The sequence below is a fragment of the Lepidochelys kempii genome, chromosome 8 (genome assembly GCF_965140265.1).
Source record: "Lepidochelys kempii isolate rLepKem1 chromosome 8, rLepKem1.hap2, whole genome shotgun sequence".
NCBI lineage: Eukaryota > Metazoa > Chordata > Testudines > Cheloniidae > Lepidochelys > Lepidochelys kempii.
The window spans coordinates 22,736,650-22,756,369 of NC_133263.1; positions in this window are offsets into that span (position 1 = coordinate 22,736,650).

The following is a 19,720-nucleotide window of genomic DNA, read 5'->3' on the forward strand; positions in this document are numbered from 1 at the left end:
TAAATAACTGATAAGTTGTGTGGGGGGGTGTATATATAAACATATCTCCAATGGCATTATGTATTATTCCCTTTAGTTTTGCTTTTTAAAGCCTAAAATTACACACACCCACTAATAAATACATAAGCAACTTCTCAGTGCTTCAAATAGAAAGATGAGGCCAGCTAGTGCACATGGCAGACCCCTTTCTCTGTGCCCTAATAGCCTCACCATGTGTGGACCTAGATACTTAGCCATCTTTCTACTTTGCCAGCTATGTGAGGATGGAAAGGGGTGTAGAATATCCATTGGCCACCAGAGCTACCAAGCTATTAGTAAGCTTGTATTATTATTGTTGTTTATATAGTTATTTAATTGGTATTCCTGTAGCCCCCAGGAGCCCTAGTCATCATAGACCATGCCCCTATAGTGTTAGGTGCAGTACAAGCATGTGTGTCAATGGGTCATAATTTCGGATTCATTCTGTCGACGTGTTGCAGTATTGTATGCTATATCTTCCTAACAGAGGACTCATGTGAGCTACTAAAGCCATAGTCAACTTGATTCTGTGTGATATGAAATCTTGGCTTCAAAGAGTCAATTATCCTGTCTATAAGCTTTGGCTGTACAGGAGTGGCTGCCTCAATGAAGGACACTACCAGGTAGAACGTATACCTGAAATGCTTAGGATTAGCGAGGCAACTAATTAAATACTTGAATGAGAGAGAGCTGATGATTATCTATGCTGCCCTTGACTTAAGGCACTTGTTTTGCTCTGGCTGCTACCGCAGTCCACTACATGCAAATTAGAGGTGAGGAAATAAGCAATAAACAACTGCTAGATAAATTTCACTTCATTGTTCAGCTTGCAGTTTTTCTGAGTACCATCTTAAAATGACTGAATTTGTTTGTTATTCAGAATGACTTGCAATGATCTGAAAATCATTTGACTTAAAGATTGTGACTATTACAATCACATGGACATCCAGAACGGCCTGGAAAAAATGTCTCAGAGCAACAGGTGGTAGAAAGAAACTAAGGGGGCAATAAGGTGTTACCTTGGCTCCTGCCTCACTTAATCCTGCACAATGAAACCAGCCAATCCAGTCCAAATCCAATAGAATTTTATCCCTCATGTAGATGGAAAATTCATCACAGTTGATTGTTTCTTAGAGGACACAGCCTGGATTTCTCAGGTTACTGGCCACCCAGAAGAGCCCCACTAGTTGAGGCTTCACCCATACTACAGCAGAGGTAGAGAACATTTTCTTAGGTCCTAAACTGGTGCTTGTTAAAGCCAATGGCAAAACTCTCATTGAGTTCAGTGATTATCAGGATCAAGCCTTTGCCACAGCATTGACGTGACAAAGCTCGCTCTGTTTATTATCATGTCACTAACCCCAATTCTGTGGATTTTTCTACTGGATAATCCAATCAATTAAAAAAAAAGAGTTCTGATTTAGCTCATTGATTTATTTTTTTTATATTAAATCTCTCTGAACTGAAGAGTATTATCTTTGTATTCATTTAGCATTTTATTAATGTGATTCAATTTTAATCTTAAAAGGATTTTGTATTGAATAACCATGTCTAGTTTAACTCAAATTTACCTGATTAAAATTCCATTTGGGTTTAGTTCTGTATTATATGTTGTAAGTCTAATATGCTGAAAGGAAATCCTCTAGTACTGTTAGCCTTTCTGTCTAATATATTTTTGTTACTCGATGCCTTTTCAGGATTTTGCAGTGAGGTATTTATCTTAATGTACATTATTTGCCTTGACAGGTTACAGAATTTGCTTGGTCATTTGTTTTTCAATGATTCTTTTACTCATCTAAAGCCATTGAAATTAATTTAAAACCCAACCTCCCCTGTGCTATATTTACTCAGACTGGGAATGGGATGACTGCCAAAGTCACTTCCCCTGTCCCAGTATACTGTGGGTGGCAGAGTAAGAGAACCTTTAGGAGATACCATATTGATAGTCGAGGACAAAAGATGACCTTAGAGTCATCAAGAGGTGTATTGCTATCTCTTAGAGACCCCAAGAAGTGCACTCACCGGTCTTCTTTGGTTTACAATAAATAGCTTCATTGCCCTTCTGGGTGCTGTGGCATACTCCGCATCCCCCTTCCATGTCTGCTTGTTCCAAGCCAGGACTTTGGGAAACCCTGGTTGGTGACATTAAGCAGCATGGGTTGTGATCAGTTAGTCAGCAAGTGAGTGAACCAAGGAGAGTGACAGTATCCTGCTATGCCCAGTAGTCTCAATAACAAATCCCTTTTCAGATTCATCGCAGCTGAATCCTGTCTCCTGTCTGTCACAAAAGGCAGTAGAGGCATAAAGGGGATGTCACTGAAGGAGCTGTGGGTCACAGATCACATCAACAGGGTGATCCTCACACCCCTAATGTCCCAACCCAATCCCCAAATAAGATCCAGGATTTGTCCACCTATATATATATTAAGCCAGAAACCAGCTGGGATGGTCTCAAAAGATATCACAGCTCACAAAGAGCTGATAATAACTGAGCAAGCATCATCAGTTCAGGATTGATATACATTCCACCAAGTGGATTAACACTAGCAGTCTGTGACATCTAGTAAACAGATGTGTTTAATCCATATTGATTCCCACAGCCAGGTTCTACAATCACCCTCTGGAAATGTTGCTTTCTTTGAAAGAGCTGATTCACCTGTTACCTCCATCCCTGCTCCCAGCTAGTGGGCTGAGGGTTTGAAACAGAATCATCTGTATACAGGTGTTCAAGCTGTGGCCATCTGGGCGCATCTTGCAGAAGCCACAATGAACAAAGAACACGGGGAGTTTCCTGTTTCATTACCCCTTTGGCATACAGAACTGAGCACATCCTACATCAGTCACACTGACTGACCCCATGTGCTGTGAAAGGCAGTGGTGCGGCTGCTGGCCTCTTGGACAGAGGTGTTGCACTCTGTTTTAAAAAAAAATTTAGGGGCAGTGAGAGAGCCCAGAAAACAGCCCAGGAGCCTGAAGTCTTTCTTGGTTTAACCCTGCTCACAAGTACAGCACAGGCAGAAGTGATGCAAGCTCCTCCCATGCAAACCACAGCCAATACACCTGTCTGGCTATGGCTGACCATAAAAGCCCTCATCAAAAGCCAGTTGTGGTGGACATTTTTGGCACCAACCCTCCGTGAATTGTTCTGTCTGAAACCACCAGCTCATGTCAAGCTGTCAGACTTTTGGCCACCAGTGGAACAGGCAGAATTTCGACTAACGATCTCTGTATCTGATTACCAACTCTCCTGACCTACATGGCTCACAAGGCTCTTGATTTCTGAGATGGCAAGTGGAATCTAGGTCCTCATTTAACACTGAATCTGCACTTGGTCACTTTTCATCACTGTTGCTGTGTTTCTCAGTTTCACTTCCACAGCACTGGGGAAGCAGGGCTGCAGAGGCTGGTTTAGAAGTCAGGAGAAGGTAGCTTAGAACCTAGAGTAGGTGAAAGGTAAGTGTGGCCTATGGAGATTAAAATCTCTCATGCATGGTGGTGCAGTCCAGTGTGGGATATTAGTTGTATCATCATTTCCACCAGTGCCATAGTCACACACTGCAATGAAAGATCACCAGGAAATAAGTCTCAAACCAATATTTGCTTCAGTGCCTCAACTCAGAAGATTTAGACTCCCCCTGGATGTGGGGAAGGGGAGGAGAGGGATCTTTCACTAATGGAAACCAGGGAGAATTTTGCTAAGGGTTTTTATAATCCACTGGCCTGTTTCCCTAACTCAGGAAGAAGTCTATGCTTAAAGACTCTCAGGATTCAGGTTAAGCCTTCAATATAAAACTTAGGCAAAAATATCAAATAAAGCATGCTTCTCTGCCTACCCAAGGCTACAGCACCTGGAGCCTTTTCCCCTTGTCTTCCTCCATGCTAAAAGGACACACCCCCTCTTCAAACCCTCTACTTCAGGATCTACTACAGAAGCCCCTCTCCCACTTACAGCTCCTTTCAGCTGCATTTTCCCAGCCCTATGTAAAGATCACCTGACCCCTTCCCAGTTGAGTCTGATCATTGAACAGGGCTGGCTGGCCCTGAGAGTCAAGCTACTCTGATACAATGTTAACCTATGTGAATGTAGTCCCTCCCTTTTTTTATTCTCAGCCATTCATAAATCCTTCAGCTGCTCAACATGGATTCAAATACCTTCAGATAGGGTCAGAGTGAGGACGTTCTGAATCCCTTACAAAGCCATTCAACTGGTGCCCCCCTTACATTGTGTAAAGTGCCCCATAGATTGCACAGTATAACTGCAGCACCTGCCAAGGTGGGTGGGGCTATGGCTGCATCTGTAGAACCTCAACATTCTTCTCTGATGCCTTGTCTGCACATGTCTAACCCAGCCAGGGACCGGTTGTGGCCACAGCTTTGATGGCTTGTCTACTGAGCACAGGTAAAAATTGTTTGTTTGCAGTAAAAACTTTCCTTCTTACTCTTCTCTTTTAAAGCCCTGATGTTCAGTGCTTGCTTTGTCCTTGTAGCTAATATTTTTAAAAGATTGGATCTGAACTTTGGATATAGGGGTATTTATTGAGGATAAAGGAAGAAACTGACCACTCCTCCATTTCTTGGCTTGTATGTGTGTGTGTATGCTGTGGGAGCAGAGGTGTGCTCCCTTCCACAGCTACAAACAGCATGAGTGCTGCAAACATGCTCCTTACTGGAAATAATTTCATTCAGATTTAGGGGAACGGTTTATTTCCAAACACACTGATTCCTCAGCAGCTGTTCCTTCTGGTGGCCATTTTCCCAAGGGCTGGGAATTGTTTTTTTTTGTTTGTTTGTTTTTAAATGAAGGGCTGTAGCACAATAAAGCGTATGCTGGGTGTCCCCGTATCAGATGAATCAAGGCTTTTGAGACAGTGCCTTCTAAATTAAGTGCCTCAAGCCTTTCTGCTAAAGGGCAGCAGATTTTAGCATTACCCACTGGCTTCTCTGGAATCATAGAATATCAGGGTTGGAAGGGACCTCAGGAAGGGTGACTACATCTGAAAACACCCACTCTGAATGAACAGCCTCTATGAAGAGAAACTAATAAGGATTAAATAGTCCCTCAAGGATGAAGAAAACTTCCCATTTCCAGACAAGGTGGCTGAGTTTGGGCCTGGTGCTAACATGCTGCTCATCTCTACCCTGCCCAATGAATTGTTTCCAGCTTGGAGGGGGTTCTGCAGACAACTGCAAATATAATTTCCTCCCTGCATTCATGGGTGTGGTGACTTAGTTCTCTTAGTTCTGAGAGAGACATTCACCTCAGCTGTCTGGCTCATCAGGACCCTTTGGAGCTGGAGGTGCAGCTCTCAAAGGCCCCTGGTCTGAGTTTGAACATGCTCTTAGGCGTACCTACACATCCAATGTGTTGGACCAGGACTAAGCTGAAGTCTGCTACTGATTGTGGCTCCCGCATGGCAGATGCAGCAGACAGTGTAGAGATTGTGGATGGGGAAGTGAGTTCATGGCAATTTCTGGCACCAATAAGAGGCTTCCTGTGAAGCTAGGGCTAAGCAAGACCCAGATGCCCCACCCCCACAAACACTTCATGGTCTCCCTGGGATGGAATCACCCTCCAAGTTCCCCTGCTCCCCATGCCCCAGATGCATTTTAGTTTTGCTTGTTAGTCCACCTTCCTCCCATGTGAAGCTGATGATGCCACCCCTGGAGGCAGCAGTCAGATACACACTCTTGCTGCCTCTTCCTGTAGCTCAGTGCTCTATCTATGCTCCTCTGTCCCTATGGCCTAATGCCAAGTATGCTTCCAGCTCTAACGTGGGTACTCATATGGCCCCTATTACGGTCTGAATGCCTCACAGTTTTCACTATATTGATCTTCACAACACCTCTGTGAGGTAGGGCGGTGCTACTGACCCCATTTTTACAGATGGAGAATTGAGGCACAGAGAGGGTAAGGCCCAGATCCACAAAGGTATTTAGGATCTTGAAGTCCTTTGAAATCAGTGGAAGTTAAGAGTCTAAATAACTCTGTGAATCTGGGCCTGAGAGACTTGCCTAAGGTCATACAGGAAGTCTGTGGCAGAGCAGACTTGAAGCTGATGCTCCCAAATCCTAGGTTGGTGTCCTGCCCTCTGGACCATCTTTCCTCTGTTTAATATCCCTGACCCCTCCCAAATATGTAGCAAGTCCGGGATAATGGGACCATGCAAAGGTATCACTTTTACTTTTCCTATGAGGTTTAATAGTTGCCAAGGGGCCTTCAAACTCCAGCAAGTAGCTTAGTTTGTTTTTATGCACACCAGGGTAATCGCAGTTTGTGAAGTGGACTGTAAATGAATTTCAAAGCTCATTCCAGAGCTGCGGCATGCAAACAAGGTAAATGGGAAGCCCCAGCAGGCAATTGCTCTGTCTCCAGGAAAAATGAACGGGGCAGGGTCATTAGGCACTGTTAGCTGCATCAACTACAGGTAGCTTCTTGTACCAAGGACTCTGAGGACAGAGGACTACTACTGAAATCCAGGGTGGGAAGGGAAGGGTCTTTTACTTACTGAGGAAAATATCATTTGGGCTTGATTGTTTGCTGAAGGACTTGAAGAGCTGAGGGGTAAAACATCCCCCACCCCACCCACAACATATCTGTACCCCTTATTCTTGGTCTGACAAGGCAAACAGAGTACAGATGCCTAGAGACCCAGGAGGAGCAAATGTATAATAGAACTCTCTCCTAGAGCAGGGATAATGCCAGTCACAATCGACAACTGAAAAGAAACTTGTAACCCCAGGGGAAGTGCAAATATGTTAGGAATCAGACCAGAACTCCCCATCCCTAGTGAAGTCAGTGGAAGCTGTAGGTGCTCAGCTCCTCTAAAAAAAAAAAAAAAATCCAGCTGTTTATTTAGATATCTAACTTTAGGCACCCACCTTTTAAAACGTGAAGAGCCAGAGCAAAAGCCCTATCATCCCTGTTTAAGGCCAGACCCTCAATTGGTGTAAATCAGCATAGTGCCATCAGCTTCAGTGGAGAGATGTCAATATACGCTGTCTGAGGCTCTGGCCCATAGATCTCAAAATGGCTCACCTGGCCCAGCCCAAGTGCAAATCACTTTGAAACACATCAAAAATATTAACATTAAAAAACAAAAAAAACCTGCCTACAGCAAAGCCTAGAAGCTGTTTAGATACCACTTTAATCTCTGTCTTAAAATTGGTACTGTTAACCTAGTCTCGGCATGATGGAAATCTGAGCCATAACAGATCACAAGCTCAGATGTGTAAACACACAACCTGGTCCGCTGTAGCTCTGTTGACCTCTCAGAATCAAGTTGTTTAAACATCAATATAAGAATGTGATTGATTTCCATGTCAGTTAACACAGGAGCTGTTGGGTGTGTTTATCCTGGGTGGGTATTTATTTAAATTTAAGTATTGTGACAAAGTTCCTCCTCTGCCTTGGTGGGTCCTGCACTTATTGGCAGATTTGCTCGCCTCAGAGGTTCACGGCAGCCCTCAGTTTGGCCACTTTCGTGGCTCAAATCTGCTGTTCATTCAGTTATCCTCATCGCTGGCCAGCATGGGGAAAAGGAAGAACAATCCCTGCAGTCTCTGCTGATCCACCTACTGAATCGGGGAAACAGGCCAGAGACCTTCCCCTCTGGCAGAACCCACGGTCCACGTCAACTCCTCCAGTATCAAGTAGGGAGAATGGAGGGATGGGGGGAACCCAGGCCCACCTTCTACTCCGCGTTCCAGCCCAGGGCCCTGTGGACTACAGCTGTCTACAGTGGCTCCTGTAACAGCTGGGTGACAGCTACAACTCCCTGGGCTACTTCCCCATGGCCTCCTCCCAACACCTTCTTTATTCTCACCACAGGACCTTCCACCTAATGTCTGATAATGCTTGTACTTCTCAGTCTTCCCGTAGTACGCCGCCTTGTACCTCTTGCTCCCATCTCCTCACACGCACACCACAAACTGCTGTGAGCTCCTTTTAAACCCAGGTGCCCTGATGAGCCTGCCTGTCTTAATTGATTCTGGCAGCTTCTTGATTGGCTGCAGGGGTTCTAATCAGCCTGTCTGCCTTAATTGTTTCCAGAAAGTTCCTGATTGTTCTGGAACCTTCCCTGTTATCTTACCCAGGGAAAATGGACCTACTTAACCTGGGGCTAACATATCTGCCTTCTGTCACTCTCCTGTAGCCATCTGGCCTGACCCTGTCACAGTATGTATTTGTAATAGGTTCTTTGCTGGTCGTCAGAGCTCAGAAAGGGGCTAAGGATCCATCTGTACAAATGGAGCATGTTTCTGCTACTCCTTTCAGGGAAGTGGAAAGGGATTCTGCATGGAGAAAAAACAACTGTTCTTTTTGGCATGAGACTCAGGCCTTGTCTACATGGGCAAGTTTCTGCGCAGTAAAGCAGCTTTCTGTGGTGCAACTCCCGGGGCGTACACACTGCCAAGCCACTCAGTGCGCAGAAACTGACTTGCAGGGCTGTAAAAAAAAAAAACAAAAACAAAAAAAACCCACCCCGACGAGAGGCGTAGAGCTTTCTGTGCCAGGTGCCAGTGTAGACATTCTGGTCTATTACAGCACTGCAATTGGCCTCTGGTAGGTGTCCCACAATGTTTGTTCTCACCTCTCTGGTCATCTGTTTGAACCCTGCCCTCAGGTGACCAACTGTGAGCCCCACCCCTTAAATTTCTTTAGAATTTTGAAAGTCCCCTTCCTGTTTGCTTAGTGATGCATGCAGTGGTCTCAGCACATCTTTCCAGGTGGCCATGCCTGCTCCAAGCACCAGGTGATCCCCCGCTTGGAGCAATGCCGAGCTGCTGGACCTCCTCAGCATTTGGGGAGAGGAGGCTGTGCAGTCCCAGCTGTGCTTCAGCCATAGGAATTATGATACCTAAGGACAGATTTCACAATGCATGACAGAAAGGGGCCATTACTGGAACACACTGCAGTGCAGGGTCAGAGTGAAGGAGCTGCGGAACGCCTACCACAAGGCATGGGAGGCAAACCATTGCTCCAGTGCTGTGCCCATGAGCTGCCGGGTTCTACAAAGAGTTGGACGTGATACTCGGTGGCGACCCCACCTCCACTGTGAAGCCCACTGTGGATACTTCGATGGCTCATGTGCCAAACAAGAGTGGACCGAGCCAGGAGGAGGAAATCTTGGATGAGGATGTGGAGGGGGAGGGGGACCCAGAGGCAGAGGGCAACTTGAAGGTCAGAGATGCATGCAGCCAGGAGCTCTTTTCCACACCTGAGGAGGCTAGCCAGTCACAGCTGTTCGAGTTTGGCAAAGCGCAAACAGGAGAGAAGGCCCCTGGTAAGTGGCTTTGATTTTGGGAATTGCTGAAGCGATTTGTTGGGAGCAGGAGGGTTGCAGAAAGCAGGCTTGTGTCTGTATGATGTGCGTACCACCATATGCCTAGTCTGAGTGGCAGAACGGGGTGTTGATTGACTCCCTCACTTAATGGGAATCTGCCTCAGAGATCTCCACAAAAATTTCATGGAGATACTGGGCAGACCTGCTTTGTTTCTTACCTCATTAACGGTAACTTTCCCATGCCACTCTGCTGTCAGAGGGTGGGGGTGGGGGGAGAGCATTGCTGCACACAGGTGAGCCGCATGAGGGCCAGGGCAGAAGCCACAGTCCTGGAGAAGACCCTCCCTTGATTCCATGCTCACCCTCAGCAGCGAGAGATATTCCATAATGCACACACCCTGTGGAAAATGTGGGGACAATAATGATTATAAGGCACTATCTCCCCCGCCCCCATTGCTGGCTCTCCTCAAGAGCCATGTGCCCAGTGTACAGTACAGTCCTGGAACAATGATTTCCCCAGCCCCTGCGGTTACTGCCCACTTTGGGGCTCTTGTGGCTCATGTGTGCTTGCCTGGGGTCAGCCAGTTGGTGACAGGCATGTGAATAGTGGCTGTGTTTTAAATCACTGAATCAGTGTGGTCTGTGTGTTGCAATCAGTACTGCCTCTGTAAAACGTTTTGGCTTCACAGAGATGACCTTGGGAGTCCAGCCTCCCTCTTTGTTATCGCCGGCTGAAAGGCTGCGCAGAATTAGAAAGCAGCCATGAAGAACTAAAGAGGGCTTTCTGCGTGATGTCATGATGCACTCTGCGGCTGAAAAACTAGAATTGAAGGAGTGGCGGGACAGCGAGAAGAGGGCCTGAAAGGAGAACGCGGGGTGCCAGAACGAAGCCAGGGAGTGGCTCTTCAATGCTATGGAGCGCCAAGCAGACATGATCCAGGTGCTACTAGAGCTGCAAACTGAGCAGCTCTGCACCCATCCTCCCCTGCAGCCGCTGTCGCAAAACTCTTTCCCATGCGCCCCGCAGACACCACCAACACACTTTTATCAACCTCCTGGCTCCAGTCTCTACCTGCTGCATTCCACTCCTCCCCACTCATAGTCCAGCACTGCGGACTCCCAGTACCCTCTGCACTCAACGCCCATCCCTCTGCAGTTTAGCCCTGCTGAAGTACAGTACCCGCTGCATTGTACTCCAGAGGATCCCTGGACATCTCTTTGCATATGATCCCTGGACATACACAAATCTTTAACTGTCCCAAGACCCCACCTCCTCCTGAGACCCTCCTTTCCTCCATCCCCCCCAGTGCTGATGTGGTTTTTTTGTTTGTCTCTCTCCTCCGGTTGTTGTTTTTTAATAAAAGAATTGTTTTGGTTTGAAAGCTGCTTTATTCCATTAATTGAAAGCAAACCGAACCCTGCAAAGCAACAAGCAATTTTCTGAAACCTTTATAGTGCATCTGCACCAATCACAATCACCTCCTAGCATTACAAGCACTGCACTCCCATGCATAGCAACAAATATTAGTGGCTTTCAGCTTCAAATTGCTGCCTCAAGGCATCCCTGATCCTTATGGTCCCGTGCTGTGCCCCTCTAAGAGCCCTGCTCTCTGGCTGTTCAAATTCAGCCTCCAGGCACTAAGCCTCAGCAGTCCAGCCCTGAGTGAAGCTTTCACCCTTCCTTTCACAAATATTATTGAGTGCATAGCACGTGGCTATAAGTATAGGAATATTGTCATCAGCCAGGAGCCAGATCCAGCCACCCATATAGGCAGAGGCAGCGGGCCTTTAAATGGCCAAAAGCACACTCAACAGTCCTGCTGCACTTGCTCAGCCTGTTGAACCATTCCTTGCTGCTGTCAAGGTTCCCCATGTATGGCTTCATAAGTCCCAGCATTAAGGGGTAGGCAGGGTCTCCCAGGATCAAATGAGCATTTTGACTTCCCCTATGATGATCTTCTGTGCCAGGAAGAAAGTCCCTGCTGGCAGTTTCCTGAACAGGCCAGTGTTCTGGAAGATGCATGAGTCATGCACCTTTCCAGACCAGCCTGCGTTAATGTCCGGGAAACGCCCATGGTGATCCACAAGTGCCCAGAGAACCATAGAGAAATAGCCCTTCCGATTAATGTACTTGGTGACTAGGTGTTCTGGTGCCAGAAATGGAATATGTGTGCCATCTATCACCCCTCTGCACTTAAGGAAGCCCATTTGTGCAAAGCAAGCCATCCACAATGTCATGCACGTTGCCCAGAGTCATGGTCTCTTGGAGCAGGATGTGATTAATGGCCCTGCACACTTCCATCAACACACGTCCAACAGTCAACTTTCCCACTCCTAGCGGCCGAGCGGTAGCAGTCTGGAGTAGCCAGCTTCCATGGTACAATTGCCATGTGCTTCTCCAATGGCAGGACAGCTCTCATTTTCGGATTCTTGTACCGCAGGGCTGGGGCGAGCTCATCACACAGTCCCATGAATGTGGCTTTCCTCATGCGAAAGTTCTGCAGCCCCTGCTAGTCATCCCATGCATGGCGATGTGATCCCACCACTCAGTGCTTCTTTCCTGAGCCCAAAAGCGGCATTCCACTGTGGTCAGCACCTCCGTGAATGCCAGAAGCAATCTCATATCGTAACGACTATGTGTGGCGAGATTGTCCAACTCCTCTTGCCTTTGTAGTTTAAGGAATAATGCCACTGCCACTCGTGATGCGTTAGTCAGAGACAGCAGCATATTGGTCAACAGTGCAGGATCCATTTCTGCAGTCCAAAGAGGCAGATCACGCAGTACACAAACCGTTGAAAGACGACACCAAACACGAAAGGATGCACAGGGATTGCTGGGATGTGAAGCAATGCATCATAGGGCATGGGGATTGGACCCAGGATGCCCCGCGACCCCGTCCGCCTTCCCATTACTCTTAGCGGCAGAAGAGGAAGAGATGCTCTGTGGAATAGCTGCCCAGAATGCACCGCTCAAAATATCACGCTGTTGCACAGGCAGCTGACAGCGTGAACACACAACAGAGGTTTCCCTTCAGTGCTGTCTGAGCAGCGGTGTGACTGCCGGCGATGTAACTCTGCCAATGTAGACGTACCCTAATTCTTCACTGTGAATGGGCACCTTATGACAAGCCTGAGCTTGTCCAAGGCTGCCAACCAGGGCTGGCCTTACCATGAGGCTAACTGAGGCGGCTGCTTCAGGTCCCAGAGTGTAGGGGGGTGCCACTAGGACCCAGAGTGTTGAAAATTGTGTCTGCTGCTGGTGCATATGTATTCTCTCTGTTCTAGATGCACAGAGATGGTGGAGTGCTGTGCTGGAGGAAGGAGGGCACAAGAGACCTAACAGGCAGGCAGGAGAAAAGGTGAGAGGGAATAACAGAAAGCAGCAGCAGCTGCAGGGAGAGAGAGGAGGAGGAGCCTCTTATGTACCTCTCTAGCACCCCCAGGAGCCTGGACTGATTAACACCAGCTTCTCAGGGAGCTTCCTGTTTCCTGCTGCTTCCCTGAACCCACTTGAGGAGAACAGGCAGTGAGCTGAAGTAGTAGGAGCCAGTTAGGCCCTTACAACGCTGATATCTTCCCTCACTCAGGCCCTGCTACCAGCCTGCTTATTTGTCCCCTTCAATTGAGTGTTGAGAGCCACTATAGCTGGCACAGAACAGCAGTCATGAGTGAAAGAAGAAAACGCCCTTCTGGGGCAGCATTCAGAAAAAGAAAGAAAGCAAAGGAAGCTTTTCTGTCTAAGCAGGAAGGAGCTCTCCTGAGATACATAGACACAAATGTTCACAGTGAGCCTTCCTGACCCAGTGAGGATGTGAGTGGTGAGGAGATGCCTGATCTTCCAGTTAGTCAGAGTGCAGGTGACCTGGCAGCTACTGCAGTATCCATATCTCCGTCTCAAATGGATGTAACCATGCACATTCCTGTAGATCTGAGAAGAGTGTGGTGAAGGCGAAAGAAACAGCTGCTGTGAGTTTAGTTCCTTAAGTCTAGATGATCCAGGACTGTGGACCCACTTGAGCAGTAGCCGGAGGGACTTCCTTGTACTGCATGGGCCACAGCAAGTGAAAAACTTCATGTTCCCCAAAGACAATGAAAATAGAAGTTTCCATCCAACACATTACTGGCTTGAAATCCCCAATGGTGACAAAGTGGAGAGGCCATGGCTTACATACTCAGAAACCCAGAATGCTGCATACTGTTTTTGTTGCAAACTCTTCCAGTCTAATGTTCCAGCCACAGTGGGTTCTACAGGAACAAAGGACTGGAAAAATATGGCTAGAAATCTGGCATGCCATGAGAAGGCAGCAAATCACCAGAGAGCATTCCATAGGTGGAAAGAGCTTGAGATGAGATGGAGGTTAAAGGCCACCATAGATAATCAGCATCAAGAGAAGATTGCATCAGAGTCTCTTTACTAGCAAAATGTTCTGAAAAGGCTCATTGCCATTGTGAAAATGTTTGCTACCCAAAACCTAGCACTGCGTGGCACTTCAGATCAGCTGTATCTGCCAAACAATGGAAACTTCCTTAAAATTGTGGAGCTGATGGCTGAGTTTGATGCTGTACTCCAGGAGCATCTAAGAAGAGTCACCACCCAAGAAATGTACACACACCACTACCTTGGAAAAACAATTCAAAATGAGATCATACAGTTACTAGCAACAAAAGTCAAACAGAAGATTGTGGCAGATCTGAAGTCAGCAAGATATTACTCTGTTATTCTGGACTGCACACCTGACATCAGCCATACGGAACAAAATGACTTTAATGGTGCGTTTTGTAACAACAACAGAACCTAGTGAAAATGTCCCTGCAACGGTGACGGGCAGAGAGCATTTTCTAGAATGTATTGACATTGATGATACTACAGGAGCTGGTATGAAAAATGTGCTTCTTAAAAAGCTGGAAGATATGGGAATTGCGATAGCTGACATGAGAGGTCAGGGCTATGATAATGGTGCCAACATGAGAGGAAAGAACAGAGGAGTGCAGACATGGATCTGAGAGTTAAGCCCTCGAGCTTTTTTTGTCCCATTCAGTTCTCATTCACTGAACTTGGTGGTCAGTGATGCAGCATCAGCTTCTAGTGAGGCTGCTGAATTTTTTAATGTAATTCAAAGCATCTATGTAGTTTTCTTTGCATCAGCTCATCGATGGCAAATTTTGAAGCAACATCTGGGAACATTCAGGGCCGGCTCTACCTTTTTTGCCACCCCAAGCAGCGAAGCAAAAAAAAAAAAAAATGTGGCCACCAAAGAATAAAAAATGACAAAGCTGCCGCTGAAGTGCCGCTGAGAAAGGGAAAAAAAAAACCCACCGCTGGAGTGCTGCCCCAAGAACGGCCAAAGTGCCGCTCCTTCTGATTTGCCACCCCAGGCACCAGCTTCCTTAGCTGGTGCCTAGAGCCAGCCCTGGGAACATCCTCTCTGACCCTGAAACCACTGAGTGCCAGACGATGGGAAAGTTGAGTGGAGGCGATAAAGCCTATCAAACACCAAATTGGGAAGATAGATGATGCCATAGTTGCTATTATGGAGGATAATGCTGTGACAGGAACTGTTTGTGGGAGAACAGTGGCAGAGGGAAATGGAATCACCAGAACATACATAACTTCACATTTCTGTGTGGCTTAGTGTTGTGGCATGACATACTGTTTGAAATAAATGTTGTAAGCAAGAGACTCCAAGGTGTTGATTTTGATATATCTGGAGCAATGGAACAACTGGAGAAAGCAAAGTCATATCTGCAGTCTTACCGATCAGATGAGGGATTTCAAAACATTCTGAAGAGTGCATAGAAGTTGGCAGAGGAACTTCACACTGAAGCTCTTTTCCCACCCATTCAAGAACACAAGAGTCACCGAAGAAGAAGGCATTTTGATTACGAGGCACGGGATCATCCATAAGAGACCCCAAACAACAATTCAAAGTTGAATTCTTTAACTGGGTGCTAGATTGTGCAATGCAGTCAGTTTAAAGAATGTTTCATGCAGCTCAAGGAACACAGCAGTATATTTGGGATGTTGTATGATACTCCAAAACTTCTCACTATACCTGAAGAAGACCTACACCAGCAATGCAGGGCACTAGAGACAGTGTTGACACATGATGACATGCGCGATATTGATGCGAGTGATTTACGTGATGAACTGAAAGCCCTTTCCAGATACATTTCAGCAGGATCAACTCCAAAAGTTGTCCTGAAATATATGTGCACAAGTAAAATGACCACCCTCTTTCCAAATGCTTTTGTTGCTCTGTGCATACTTCTAACACTTCCTGTAACAGTTGCCAGTGGAGAACGCAGCTTCTCCAAGCTGAAGTTAATAAAAACACATCTACGCTCTACAATGACACAGGAGACGCTGGTCGGTCTTGCAACCATCTCAACAGAGCATGAGCTGGCCTAGACTGTGGACCTTCAGGAAGCAGTTCAAATCTTTGCAACCAAGAAGGCACGGAAAGCACCACTTGGATTATTCAAACAGACAAAAATGCCAGTGTTTACTATGCAGACAAGAAAAGTTACATTTGTTGTTCAGGCATTTGAAAGTTAAGTGTTACTTAAAATTTTTGAACAAGGCATTTTAAGTTGTTAGTTCTCCTTTATTGGGGTAGGTAGCAGAGCAGTACCATGAGAGGAGTAGAACAGGAAGAAGGCAGAATTGAGACCTTTCAAAGTTTTGGCCCAAGCGAGGGGGCATGGGGGCGTCATTTGAGCTCCCCGCCTCAGGTGCCAAAATATTGTGGGCTGGCCCTGCTACCAATAAATTTGCCTCTGAATTCCAGGAAACCAAAGCATGTGAAATTTTGCAAGAGGTTTTGCTTTCTATACCAGGTGCTCCTGAAAGAGTGAGCCGGTATTCCAAACCAATTGGATGGAAGCTGGGGAAAGGTTGTGGGCATTGGGTGGGAAGACAAAGCAATTAGGATGAGGAGCCAAATTCTGCCCTTCATTAGACCCAGATGACTCCACTTAAGTCAACACTAGGTTTACACAGCATTCAGCTTTGGCCCAATTCATTCATTTCACAGAAGCAGAAGGTACAAGTTGCATGAGCAGCTCTGGCAGTTCTTTCCTGATCTCTCAGGAAGATGTGTAGTGAGCAGGAAGGAGGGGAGATGGTGGGATAAAAGACAAGTGCTGCTGCAGGAACGGCAACTTTTTTATAGGAGGTCATTAGGGTGATTTTAACAAAAGTATGTAAACGATTAAAGAGCTTAACAGGCACCTTGGAATGTCTGTGCAGAAGAGTGTTTTAAAGTTGTCTGTAGATCACTAAGCTTTATAGTGCATGTACATTGGCCAAACCAGACGGTCTCTACGCAAAAGAATAACTGAACACAAGTCTCACATCAGGAATCATAACATTCAAAAACCAGTGGGAAAACACTTCAGTCTCTCTGGCCACTTAAAAAGATTTAAGGGTGGCAATTTTGCAACAGAAAAGCTTCAAAAATAGACTCCAGTGAGAAACTGCTGAGCTTGAATTAATATGCAAACTAGATACCATTAACTTGGGTTTGAATAGAGACTGGGAGTGGCTCGGTCATTACACATATTGAATCTATTTCCCTAAGTTAAGTATCTCACACCTTCTTGTCAACTGTCTAAATGGGCCATCTCGATTATCACGACAAAAGTTTTTTTCTCCTGCTGATACTAGCTCATCTTAACTAATTACAGGTTTCAGAGTAACAGCCCTGTTAGTCTGTATTCGCAAAAAGAAAGGGAGTACTTGTGGCACCTTAGAGACTAACCAATTTATTTGAGCATAAGCTTTCGTGAGCGACAGCTTCCTTCATCGGATGCATACTGTGGAAAATACAGAAGATGTTTTTATACACATAAATCATGAAAAAATGGGTGTTTATCACTACAAAAGGTTTTCTCTCCCCCCACCCCACTCTCCTGCTGGTAATAGCTTATATAAAGTGATCACTGTCCTTACAATGTGTATGATAATCAAGGTGGGCCATTTCCAGCACAAATTCAGGTTTTCTCCCCCCCCCCCCCCCGCCCAAACCCACTCTCCTGTTGGTAATAGCTTATCTAAAGTGATCACTCTCCTTACAATGTGTATGATAATCAAGGTGGGCCATTTCCAGCACAAATCCTGGTTTTCTCCTGCCCCCCCCCCCACACACACACACACACTCCTGAAGGTCGAGACAGCAGACTGGACTTCTACATAGAGTGCTTCCACCAACATGCACAGGCTGAAATTGTGGAAAAGCAGCATCACTTGCCCCACAGCCTCAGCCATGCAAAACACAAAGCCATCCACAGCCTCAGTAAGAACTCTGACATCATAATCAAAAAGGCTGACAAAGGAGGTGCTGTTGTCATCATGAATAGGTCAGAATATGAACAAGAGGCTGCTCGGCAACTCTCCAACATCACTTTCTACAAGCCATTACCCTCTGGTCCCACTGAGAGTTACCAAAAGAAACTACAGCATTTGCTCAAGAAACTCCCTGAAAAAGCACAAGATCAAATCCGCACAGACACACCCCTGGAACCCCGACCTTGGATATTCTATCTACTACCCAAGATCCATAAACCTGGAAATCCTGGGCACCCCATCATCTCAGGCATTGGCTCCCTGACAGCAGGATTGTCTGGCTATGTAGACTCCTTCCTCAGGCCCTACACTACCAGCACTCCCAGCTACCTTTGAATTACCACTGACTTCCTGAGGAAACTACAATCCATCGGTGATCTTCCTGATAATACCATCCTGGCCACTATGGATGTAGAAGCCCTCTACACCAACATTCCACACAAAGATGGACTACAAGCCATCAAGAACACTATCCCCGATAATGTCACGGCTAACCTGGTGGCTGAACTTTGTGACTTTGTCCTTACCCATAACTATTTTACATTTGGGAACAATGTATACCTTAAAATCAGTGGCACTGCTATGGGTACCCGCATGGCCCCACAGTATGCCAACATTTTTATGGCTGACTTAGAACAACGCTTCCTCAGCTCTTGTCCCCTAACACCTCTACTCTATGTGCGCTATATTGATGACATCTTCATTATCTGGACCCATGGAAAAGAAGCCCTTGAGGAATTCCACCATGATTTCAAACATTTCCATCCCACCATCAACCTCAGCCTGGTCCAGTCCACACAAGAGATCCACTTCCTGGACACTACAGTGCTAATAAACGATGGTCACATAAACACCACCCTATACCGGAAACCTACTGACCGCTATTCCTACCTACATGCCCCCAGCTTTCACCCTGACCACACCACACGATCCATCGTCTACAGCCAAGCTCTGCGATACAACCGCATTTGCTCCAACCCCTCAGACAAACACCTACAAGATCTCTATCAAGCATTCTTACAACTACAGTACCCACCTGCGGAAGTGAAGAAACAGATTGATCGAGCCAGAAGAGTTCCCAGAAGTCACCTACTACAGGACAGGCCTAACAAAGAAAATAGCAGAACGCCACTAGCTGTCACCTTCAGTCCCCAACTAAAGCCCCTCCAACGCATTATCAAGGATCTACAACCTATCCTGAAGGATGACCCAACACTCTCACAAATCTTGGGAGACAGGCCAGTCCTTGCCTACAGACAGCCCCCCAACCTGAAGCGAATACTCACTAGCAACCACATACCCACAACAGAACCACTAACCCAGGAACCTATCCTTGCAACAAAGCCGGTTGCCAACTGTGCCCACATATCTATTCAGGGGACACCATCACAGGGCCTAATAACATCAGCCACACTATCAGAGGCTCATTCACCTGCACATCTACCAATGTGATATATGCCATCATGTGCCAGCAATGCCCCTCTGCCATGTACATTGGTCAAACTGGACAGTCTCTACGTAAAAGAATAAATGGACACAAATCAGATGTCAAGAATTATAACATTCATAAACCAGTTGGAGAACACTTCAATCTCTCTGGTCACGCGATTACAGACATGAAAGTTGCGATATTACAACAGAAACACTTCAAAACCAGGCTCCAGTGAGAGACTGCTGAATTGGAATTCATTTGCAAATTGGATACAATTAACTTAGCCACTCCCAGTCTCTATTCAAGCCTAAGTCATTATGCAAGGTAACCTATTTCCCCTTGTTTTTTTCCTACCCCCCCCCCGACCCCTTCCTCAGACGTTCTTGTTAAACCCTGGATTTGTGCTGGAAATGGCCCACCTTGATTATCATACACATTGTAAGGAGAGTGATCGCTTTAGATAAGCTATTACCAACAGGAGAGTGGGGTGGGGGGAGAGAAAACCTTTTGTAGTGATAAACACCCATTTTTTTATTGGTTTGTGTGTATAAAAACATCTTCTGTATTTTCCACAGTATGCATCCGATGAAGTGAGCTGTAGCTCACGAAAGCTTATGCTCAAATAAATTGGTTAGTCTCTAA